Genomic DNA, 11,532 nt, shown 5'->3' on the forward strand with positions numbered 1-11,532 from the left:
AGAAAGTTTGGTGAAGATCGGATGAAAATTTCCTTAATCCAATAGTGCCTGGGACAATTCGAGTGGCTATAAAAACTTGGCCGGGATATTTTTCCCACAAACTTTGTCAACAAGTCTGGTGAAAATCCGATGAAAACTGTTCGACTTAGAGAGCGGACAAAGCTAAATTCGCAGTTTTTCGAGTAATTCAAAGGCCTGTGGTAAACCTGGGTTTTGGCACAGAAATATTTTGCTTTTTGTAAATATCTAAATAAATAGTTTAAGTTACCATATTCTCTTACCATACATTAAAAATACATTATGACGGAGCTTTGCTTAACATTTGAACCTTATTGAGTAAATATTGTTCAAGTTATTCCCAAAAAATATACTTAAAAAAAACTCCTCGTCTTCGAGAAAGTTTATCATCAGAAACCATTAAATGCTCCGAAATACACATTTTGTATTTTCCCATGGTATTTCCACTTTCATTATATTGTAAATTTATGTTAAGTTTGAGGACATGACATTATGTAGCTTTTAAGTAATATTGAAAAATCGCCTTTGTTTACATTTTTGCTAGTCCATTTCTAATGTGACTAGAGTTGACCAATGCAATTATTTATCAAAAATATTTAGAGATATTGTTCAGGTCTGAAACTTTACTGTCATGTCAAGGATATTAGTGTTTAGTTATGTGAAATTTTGTACATTTTTAGAAGCCTAGTTGTAATCCTTTAAAAATAGCTCTTAGATGTGAAGACTGATTTTGGCAGCCATATTGGATATTTTTGGGAGAATTTGTGTGTCAATTCTTTGACACTTGATTTAAGTACTTTTAAATCATTATTTGTTATTTGAAATATACTGATAAGGTGTAGATTTTCTTCTAGTTTATGTTTATGTCATTGGTTTTTGATGACATTTATTCTTTTTCTTGCATTTGGTGAGAAAAGTTTTACATATTTGGGAAAATGTCATTGACCAATCAGATTGCAGCATGTTTTGTGCTTCTCTATAAATATGGGCTTATCAGTTATTTCTTGGCTCTTCTAGTTAACACTTTTGGATTAAACCCTTCTTCTTTAGTTAGGAAATTATTGGAAATTTGGAACCAATTTTAGGAACTTTGGATTTTATTTTAATTGGGGAATAATTTAGAAATATGGAGTTTCATTTATTTGCTGAAGAAAATTACTGGAATTTACATGCATTTTCTTTGGACTTTTCTGATAATTCTGACATATTTTTAAAAAGAACTTAACTGCATAATTGGTGCATATAAATTTGTAGAGGTTTATTTGTAGACATACTAGTAATCTAGGTATTTGTAATTGTAAATGTGTGGTTATGAGAGGACTTTAAATTTAATAGATCTATGAAATTGGACTTACTTTTGTGTTTTCATTTAATTTTACACAGTCATATGTGTTGATTTTCTCCTATTTATAATATAAGTGGTGTGATAATAATTAAAACTTAATATTACAGCACTTGGCGTTATAATAGCTTTGAAATAGCCCAGAAAAAGGCTTTGTAAGGAATCTGGTTTTTCTTTTAAATTAATTAAGCCAGTGGTGTCGGCCATCCTGAACATTTTTACCCCAGTTTCCGAGCGATTAATGTCCTTGGTGAACGGTTTACCCCGGGGAATGGGGTTAACGACAGGCCATAATTCAAGAGTGCCTGGAGCGATTTGGGCTGTTATCGAACTTGACCGAGATATTTTGCACACGAACATTGTCAGCAAGTTTGGTGAAGATCAGATGAAAAAACATTCGACATGCAAACATGCTTTGGACACCAACCACCCGCCCACCAAGGGGGTTTCCACAATACGCCCCGCTCTTTCAAAGATGGCGTATAAAATGTTGAATTCCCTATGCTACATTTAATATAGTTATAGTTATTGCCCTTATCATAGTGCCACACTTTGGCTGCGCCGTTGTGTCCCGTTTCTTAAAACCACGTTTTCAGAAATTTCAGCCGGGTGCCACGATGTGCCAAGTTGTCACCACGCGTTAGCCACATGATAGTCACGCTGCTGCCTTGTTGCAGTCCCGGTGTGACACGATTGATATATGATATATCTCACCGCTGCCAGTTGTCGTCGCGTTGTTCTTCGCTGCATCGCTATGCTTTGCTGCCGCCACGCTGCAACCACGTGCAGCTAAATCTCGTCACGCATTGAATGGCCAAAATTACCAACGTGGCTATTCGTAGCGACCTATTAAAGACACTATGACTGGGACAATCTAAACTCTATGGTCAGGCTTTGCTACGTTTTGTTGCTACGTTATACAGCGATGCACTACGTTCCTCACGTTGTTGCCATGTTGCAGTACGTTGTTGGAAAACGGCAGCGAATTTTGTGTATGTCCGAAGTTACAATTTATAGTTCATTTTTTGTGACGTTTGACACGTGGCGGCCAAAACGTGGCACTATAACTGGGGCATATGTAAGTAAACATCACATCATCGTTTGGGCAAAGTGTGGCAATCATTTTATTTACATACCGAGAATCGCGTGACATTTTAACAATGATTTATTTATTGTAACGGATTGAAAGTAACTGGAACAATCAAACTTCCAACGGCTGCATAGACTAGTAATACCATTGCCGCATCGCAAAGCTTTATATAATTTCAGCAGTACTCTTACAGTAACTGCATTTGCTTCCAAAATTCATAACAATCCGGTCATCATTCGCACAGGCGTCTTTGAGGTAGTGTTATTATATTATGGATGTCTTTTACTGAAATGATGATAAATTAAATGGCAATACGCATTGTCGGCAGAGAGGTAATGTTAGTATAAATATCTGTTGTTGCAATGCTGATTATACAAATGGCAATATTGCCATGCGCGGTGGCATCATTGAAACAATGTTAGTATGAATATCTTTTGTCGCAATGGTGATTATATGAATGGCAATATTGCCATGCTCGCAGTCGTCATTGAAACAATGTTAGTATGAATGTCACGATATTTATTTATAGATTATCAAATAATCAAGGCCTTAATGTGACCTGTCACTTGATTTATAACGGTTAAGAGTTCAGATTCGCATCGTACAATATAGATGTATACTATTGTTGCAAAAGGAGGCTTATTTTATACATACTAGTAAATGATGGCATAATATAATACGTTTAGATTTGACATTGTTTCCTGATTACAGATAATTTACGAAGAATTGCAAATTTTGTGTTTCTTTAGTTACCAGCGATTTTTTTTAGTTCAGTTGGGATGAAAGATTCAAGCTTATTTGAACCACTCTAGAGTCAGCTTCCTGGAAAACCAGAACTGGTGTCATATGAGGGCATGGTCGTGACCCCAGTGGAACTCGAAACTACGATCCCTGGGTTGAACGACCAACACTTAACCACTAGACCATGGCCCCCTTAGTTGTGTTTTTTATTGTAATATCGAAAACTATCAGCCATGAAGAAAACTATCAGCCATGTAAGAAAATATCAGTCATGTTGGATAATATCAGCCATGTAGGAAACTATCAGCTATGGAGAAAACTATCAGCCATGTAAGAAAATATCAGTCATGTTGGATAATATCAGCCATGTAGGAAACTATCAGCCATGTAAGAAAATATCAGTCATGTAGGAAACTATCAGCCATGTCGGAAGCTATCAGGTAGGTAACTATCTATCAGCCATGTAGGAAACTAAACTATCAGCCATGCAGGAAGTTAGACTTTTAGCCATGTAGAAAACTATCCGTCATGTAGGAAACTATCAGTCAGGTAGAAAACTGTTAGTCATGTAGGGAGTTATTTGACATGCCAAATGTGCACATCACTAAGCATAAGAAAAACATTCAACTTCAATGCCTATAAAAGAAGTGGATGATTCAGAAAAAAACTTTCAGAATAAATGTAACGTAAGGAATGTTAAGTATCAATACAAGACGTTGTTTCAGAGTGCGTCACACGCACTGATACAGCAAATCTCTCAGATGTTACGGTGTGTTTACTGAACGCAAGTTCACTCAAAATCACATCAGTGTTTGTAAGATAATGCAACAATATAAAACCATTTTCAAGGTATATCAGATCCTTCTCTCTCTCTCTGGTAAATGAAACAAGAGGGTCATGATGACCCTGGATCGTTCATCTGACTGATATGAGCTACATGTTTCAAATGTCAATCTGATGCTACAATATTAAGAATGTAGGTCAGTAGGTTATATATATGCCTACTGAAAGTCAGTTTTTAGATTGGTGTGCAAAACTGTAAATGTCATTAAATTTTCCAGACTGTATCTTAAAAAGCAAGAAAGTAGGTCAATAGGTCACATTCATGATCACTGAAATTCACGTTCAAGATTAGTCTGCTAAACTGTACATGTCATCCAAATTAAAAGGCTGTATCTAAAAAACAAGAAAGTATATCAATAGGTCACATTCATGGTCACTGAAGTCAGTTTTAAGATCGGTGAGCAAAACTGTACATGTCATCCATAATTCGAGGCTGTATCTTAAATAAAACAAGAAAGTAGGTCACATTTCACACGACTCAGATTCTAACTTGACCTTAAGATAATCAAGGTTAACATTGTGACCAAGTTTCATGAAGATACAGTCACAAATGTAGCATCTAGAGTGTTAACTGTCTTTTTCTTTGATTCGACCTGGTGACCTAGCTTTACACCCCCCCCCCCCCCCCCCCCACCTAATCCAGATTTAAAGTTGACCTGAAGAGCATCAAGATTAATATTCTGACCAATTTTCATTATGGTATGGTAATAAATGTGGCCTCTAGCTTTCTGTTTGATTTGACCTGATGACCTAGATAAAGATCATCAAGGTTAACGTTCTGACCAAGTTTCATCAAGATATATCATAAATGTTGACCATTTGAGTGTTAAAAGAGCTTTTCTTTGATTTGACCTGGTGACCTAATTTTTGACCCCAGATGAACCTATATCGAACTCGTCCGAGATTTTATTGAGCGTAACATTCTGACCAAGATTTATTAAGAATGGGCCAAAAGTTTGACCTCTAGAGTGTTAGCAGTCAAATTGTTGATGACAACGGACGACGACGACGGACAAAGGGCGATCACTAAAGCCCATCTTGAGCACTTGAAAGTAGATCTATACGTGCGAAAATGGCTTCTGTCGATGTCGGACGTGTCATTTTGTATATTACCTACCGAGATTGTACATCGCTATGGTGATGGCATCGTACCATGTATTAAGTACCGCTAATTGCTTACCTTTAGAAATTTTGTTTGTCCCAAATTGTTGTAAATACTTTACAAGGGGCCTCCATGGCCGAGTGGTTAAGGTCGCTGACTTCAAATCACTTGCCCCTCATCGATGTGGGTTCGAGCCTCACTCGGGGCGTTGAATTTTTCATGTGGGAAAGCCATACAGCTGGCTTACGGAAGGTCGGTGGTTCTACCCAGGTGCCCGCTCGTGATGAAATAATGCACGGAGGGGCACCTGGGGTCTTCCTCCACCATTAAAGCTGGAAAGTCAGAGTTTAGCCAGAGTTCAGCCAGAGTAGCAACAGTTCAGCCAGAGAAGTCATAACTCTGGTTACTCTGGCTGACCAGAATAGCCAGAGTTCAGCCAGAGAAGTCATAGCTCTGGTTACTCTGGCTGGCCAGAGTAGTCAGAGGTCAGCCAGAGTAGCCAGAATTCATCCAGTATCCAGAACTCTGGTTACTCCGGCAGGCCAGAGTAGCCAGAATTCAACCTGGGTAGGCAGAGTTTCTAGATTTTTAACATGTTCTGGCTACTCTGGTCAGCCAAAGTAGCCACAGTAACCCGAGTCACCAGCAGCGCTCCAGCTAGCTATTTACATCAGGGCGCATCGCCCGTTCCGAAATTCGTTCCGCCCTGTTGCCCCGCCAGGCACCCTGCCCGTTTTTACAACCATTCATTTCTTTTTTAAGCCAAACTTCCCTTTTTTGCCTCAGTGATTATAATACACTGCTTTATTGCCCCCTTTTTATCGAGTGATACACGCCGGGGGGCATTGACATAATTAGCAAACAATTAAACAATTACCTGCTGTAATCGTGCCCGAGGCAGACCATGATATTTTAGACTGCTCCACTAGCAATTAAACTAGCATTAAAATCACTGAACCTTAGTGTTAAAACAGTTTGCAAACCAGTCTGAAATCATTATCATTTCGCGCCACCTGTCAAAGTGTACTTTCGTTTTCGGTAATATAGTCGTAAATACCCCTTTATACATATCTGAAACTTAAGTCCAGACAACAGACATTTAAATCTAATTAATAAAAATTGATCACAATCAAATTTAAATAGGAAAATATTTTGATTTTATCTTTTTACAAGTTTTTGAAATCGAATGTAGGTTGTCGTCTGTTTTGTGAAATTGCCGATTTTTCATGAATATTTCTTTGAAATTAGTTTACTAAGATGTAATGACAGGGTACACTTTAATGTCAGATGCTGTAAAATGCTGTTAAACAGTCTCTGCATCATAATAATTTTTCAAAAATATTGTTTAAACTGGACATCCGACGACTTTTAGAAAAAAGTGTAACCATATCCGGATATAAAATTTTGGATACCCGGAATATGTCTATTACAAGTGCTAAACTTGCTTTTAGACTGTTGTAAGTTAAAAACTTTGCCTGATTTCATTTATTTAAGTGGAAGTTTAAACTTTATTTTCTGTATATAATATGTTGCAGTATAAATTTATAAATATCAAGTAGCCTACATAGAGAAGATGTGTACTGAAATTGTAACAAAATAGGCCTAAACACATAGATATTGTTATTCAGTATACAATTACAAAGAAATGTTACAAGTTGAAAATCAATGCCAAGTAAAATACAAACAGCAGAATTTTTAGTTAATAAATAGGTACATTAGAGATGACAGACATAGCCTATTAAAAGACCATACCTAAAGTGTGCCAAAAAACATGTCTAAATTACGCCAAATTCAATGCCTAAAGTATGTTAAAATGAACTGTATGCATGGACCAGTTATATTTTTCCCCGGGGGAGCACGGTCCCAGACCAACCACCACCCCAGAAGTGCCCTTTTCAGTGCCAGCACCCTGCCCTTTTTTAATCCTAGCTGGAGCACTGACCAGGATATCATTTGCTGTGTTACTCTTGCTGTTTCTAACAGAGTAGCCAGAGTAGCTAGAGTTTCTAGGATTTTAACATGTTCTGGCTATTCAGGGTAGCCAGAGTAGCCAGAGTAACCAGGTATCATGTTCGCAAAATATTTTCAGTCTTAGCTAAGTTTAACTATGAAACTTAATATGTCATTTCTATCCTATCTTAATAGCATATTTATTTTCAGGTACATGTATTTTTTACTTTCAATTTGGTGCCATTTTTTTTCAACAGAAGGAATATGAGACAATACACTGGGGATAAAATATGCCATGAATAAGATCCAGAATGGGTCAATACAAAACAAAAGACCATGACAGCCAGGTCGCGCTGCTCTAAATCACAGTCCATTGTGGTATGGCATACAGCCGTATAAGTACGGAAGAACCAGGATGGATCGGTGTCGCTTCATCGTATCTACTCTTCGTGGGAGGCCGGCTACTTTGTAAAATTACAACTTATATAAAAAGAAAACATACCTAAGCATTATTTACAATGTATATAAACAAACAGCCTTTGCATATATCCGTTTATTTTATATATTTATTTATTTTTTATTATTTTTTTTTTTTTTTTGAAAGCGTCATTTTCTGATTTGTGTTACTCTTAACTTTGTTCGAAAATCATGCCGTCTTACTGTTTCTTTGTTGTTGTTGTTGTTGTTGTTGTTATTTTACTTGATATTTTTAGGCTTGTTTTAAAGATTTTCAATCTACCAGAAATATATAGACCTGTTCGCTTTAATCTTTGTGAATTTCAGCCTTCAAAAACCACACACACAACACACAACAATTCTAACTTTTTTATTTACATTATAATTATACACAACAGTTAGTGCAACCTAATCATGTATAATATGATTTTTATGAAAAAGGGTCATATATTTTAAAAATAGTTCTAGTTTACATGTTTGTCTGTATTTTCTCTGGCTGTTCTGGCCAGCCAGAGTAACCAGAACCAGTGCGCATTTCAGTTATTCCTGGTTACTCTGGCCAGCCAGTGTAGCCAGACCATGTAAAAATTATAAAACAGGTTGTCATGGTCAGCCACAGTAACCAGAGTTCTGATTACTCTGGCTACTCTGGCAACAGGTTTTACTGTATTTTCTTTCGCTATATCTGATTAGCAGGGTAGCTTGTACCAATGGCCATTTCGGAAATTCTGGCTGTTCGGGCTAGCCAGAGTAGCCAGAGCAAATGAAATCGTGGTCACTCTGACTACTCTGGCTAACCAGAGTAGCTAGAAAATATTAAAATCCTAGAACGTCCGACTACTCTGGCTGCTGTCTGAAAAATAAGCTATTTTTTTGAAGTCCGTTTTATGAATCACCATATACATATTAAACAATAAAAAAATCAAACCTGAGAAAACCAGATCAACTGACATCCTGGTTACTCGGCTCCTCTGGCCAGCCAGAGTAACCAGGTTTCTGGCTACTCTGGCTGAACTCTGGCTAAACTCTGGTTGAACTCTGGCCAGCCATATTGACCAGAGTTCTGGCTACTCTGGCTACTCTAAATAGCCACTTGAAAAAAGTTATTAACTTGAAATTCAGTTTTAAACATGCTATTTAGACAGAAATGACATATGAGTCGCGCCATGAGAAAACCAACATAGTGGACTTGAGACCAGAATGGATCTAGACCAGCCTGAGCGTAAGAATCCATGCTGTTCGCTAACAGATTCTCCAATTCCAATACGCTTTAAAAGCGAACAACATGGATCCTGACCAGACTGCGCGGATGCGCAGCCTGTACTGGATCCATGCTGGTCGCAAAGCCACTATGTTTGTCTTTTTCATGGCACGGCTCAATTATTAAATTTCATAATCAAATTCAACTAAGACTAAAAAACTTTTGTGAACATGGGACCTGGTTACTCTGGCTACTCTGGCTGACCAGAGTTGCAAAAACTTGTTAAAATCCTACAAACTCTGGCTACTCTGACCAGCCAAAGTAACCAGAGCAAATGAAATCCTGGTGACTCGGGCTACTCCAGATACTCTGGCTGACCAGTATTAGTTAAAGTCCTAGAAACTCTTGCTACTATGGCTGAACATTGGCTGAACTCTGGCTACTCTGGTTGAACTGTGGCTACTCTGGCCAGCCAGCCAGAGTAACAAGAGTTCTGGCTACTCTGGCTACCCTAAATAGCCACTTGAAAATATTAATTAACTCGAAATTTAATTTAAGCATGCTGTTTAGATAGAAATAACATAGTAAGTTTCATAATTAAATTCAGCTAAGACGGAAAATGTTTTGTGAACCAGGTTACTCTGGCTACTCTTAAAATCCTAGAAACTCTGGCTACTCTGGCCAGCCTGACTAACCAAAGCAAATAAATTCCAGGCGACTCGGGCTATTCTGGATACTATGGCTGACCAGAGTAGCCAGAACATTTTAACATCCTAGAAACTCTGGCTTTCCTTACTGAACTCTGGCTACTCTGGCTGAACTCTGGCTACTCTGGCCAGCCAGAGTAACCAGAGTTATGACTTCTCTGGCTGAATTCTTGCTACTCTGGCCAGCCAGAGTAACCAGAGTTATGACTTCTCTGGCTAAACTCTGGCTACTCTGGCTAGCCAGAGTAACCAGAGTTCTAACTTCTCTGGCTACTCTGGCTGAACTCTGGCTGAACTCTGACTACTCTGGCTAAACTCTGGCTGAACTCTGGCTACTCTGGCTGCTCTGGCTAATTTCATGCACGTTATTTACCTGTGCTCTTTCTGCGATCAGATTTTGAAGCATTTGTTTTAAGTTTGTTTTCATTCATCAAGTTACATATTACTCAAGATCTTTACTCGCAGGTTATTCTTTATTGACTACTGTCGGCTTGAAAAGTTTATCCGCAATAAACAAACACATAGATAGAGATAGATAATAACATCAAAAAATGTTCCTGCATAAGACACAGCCAATGACCCGAAGAGTTGCGATGAAGATCGGCGTGAAGCTGGCAGTATAGCAGTAGCAGCAGTGGGAGCAGTTAACTGCTGCTACTTCCAACAGTTACAGCAGTTTTTTTTTTGCGTGTCGCAGTTAACGACCAGCAGTTCCAGCATTTCATCGTGTATACTAACACCAGTTAACTGCTACCACTGCCGGCAGTTACAACAGTTAATAAAGCTGTATTACCAGTTAGATGATGAGAATGACATAAGCTATTTATTTTGTCAGTGTCCTACATATAATACTGCCAGCAGTTAAATTGTGTTACTAATATCAGTTTTACCAGATTCCTGCAGATGTGTAATAGGCCGTCACCTACCCTTCTCGCTTATACATTTGTCCGTACTGTTTATAGATCACTAAAGCGTTGTTAATCTATATCTTCAAACTTGTAAAACAAGTCTCGTGCGCGTTCACTTGTTCTTATTACATTTAATGTTTAACTTATTGGATCGCGCACGTGCAAAGTCCAATGATACCCATTTTTTGTTACAAAATTACTCAATGGTCATTTCTTTTAAGGACAATGCTTGTTATGTTCTGTTGCTAAGTGTTACGTCCAATGATTTTACATCTGTGCTTCTTCCACGATAATGAGGCGGGAAAAGTGCCGAGTCGGGATTCGAACACTCCTTAGCCCGTTACAGATGTTATCGCCAGCAGGTAAATGATGTTCTTACGACATGCTTTGTCATTTCTTTGTGTATGCCACCTACTGCAGTTTCAGATGTTTTCTATATGATATTGACAGCTGTTGAAATACAAATTTTTGAGATTTTTTCTTATATTTCCTATAAGTAATAGAAAGAGCATTGAAACTCGAGGGTAAACGATTTGTACGAGGGGGCGTAGCCCCCGAGTATAAATCGTTTACCCGAGAGTTTTGATGTTCTTTCTGTTTTGTATCATAGCCAATAGCGTAGTTCAGTAGGCGTTTTCCTTGCCATATACAGTAGTTCAATGAGTGTTTATAATCCTTGCTTTACAAATGTGTAAACCCCAGGTAAATTAAACCAATACAAGAGCAGAAAATTAATACGATACAGTTTGCTGTCTGATGGGTCAGACACACCGGCATTTAGAGTTATGCACTTGATCAGTAAAGGTGAATATTTACTAATGACAAAATGGACGACGGGCTCGATGCAATTTTGAGTCAGGTGGCAGAAACCGCGGAAAAAAACTACTATGAGTTACTAAATGAAAGTAGTGACAATTTATTTTTATCTCAAGTACCTCTGGATTGTTACGATATTAAACAGGATAATAACATTGCTGAAGCTTCCTTTGATCTTGGATTAGACTTTCTGTTCGAGACTGAACAAAATGCAGTATCTGACGACAGCGCGTTGCTAAAACCACAGAGTTCGGAAATGAAATGCGAAAGTGATGACCGTTTCGGCAAACCGGTCACGGACAAGGAAATTGAAGAGCTTAAATCCTCGAAACGAAACAAAAACACCGCCAAAAACACT

The sequence above is a fragment of the Mercenaria mercenaria genome, chromosome 16 (assembly GCF_021730395.1).
Source record: "Mercenaria mercenaria strain notata chromosome 16, MADL_Memer_1, whole genome shotgun sequence".
NCBI classification, from domain to species: Eukaryota; Metazoa; Mollusca; class Bivalvia; order Venerida; family Veneridae; genus Mercenaria; species Mercenaria mercenaria.